Source organism: Medicago truncatula, chromosome 2 (assembly GCF_003473485.1).
Source record: "Medicago truncatula cultivar Jemalong A17 chromosome 2, MtrunA17r5.0-ANR, whole genome shotgun sequence".
In the NCBI taxonomy this organism is placed as follows: Eukaryota; Viridiplantae; Streptophyta; class Magnoliopsida; order Fabales; family Fabaceae; genus Medicago; species Medicago truncatula.
The window spans coordinates 20334015-20334578 of NC_053043.1; the positions used below are offsets into that span (position 1 = coordinate 20334015).

Here is a 564-nt window from a genome sequence, read left to right on the forward strand (position 1 = left end):
GGAACCTTGAGGATTTTTGTAAAAGTTTTGATTTGGCCTCATTCCTTGGTTATATTGAGCATAATTTAGTTGCTCAATATTGGCAGCACTACCTAACTGATAATCAACACTGATATGACCGGATATACCACAGATTTCACAGAGAGGGGATGCAGAAGAAGGTGCGACAGCATTAACATTAAGTTTTTCAAATTTTTGGGTTAATGCCTCAACCTTAGCAACAAGGTGGTTATATTCAGAGACTTCGTATATACCTGCCTCTTTCTTAGAGGGAGTAGGAGCAGTGACGGCTCTCTCGTTGGTCCATTGGTAGTGATTCTGAGCCATGTCTTCAATCAAAGCATAAGCCTCCGTATAGTTTTTGTTCATTAGAGCTCCACCTGCAGCTGCATCAATAGACATCTTAGTGGTATATGACAAGCCATTATAAAACGTGTGGACTATAAGCCACTTCTCTAGGCCATGGTGGGGACAAAGTCTAAGCATTTCCTTGAAACGCTCCCACGCCTCATAGAGAGACTCCCCATCTTTTTGATTGAAACGCGTGATTTGATCTCTAAGCTT

General features: G+C 41.7%; 1 non-coding gene across 1 annotated transcript; it reads left to right on the forward strand.

Moving 5' to 3' along the window:
* Positions 1-457: 457 nt before the first annotated feature.
* On the forward strand, positions 458-564 carry LOC120578755 (small nucleolar RNA R71). The gene has a single exon (XR_005644566.1). It is a non-coding gene; the product is annotated as a small nucleolar RNA R71 (small nucleolar RNA).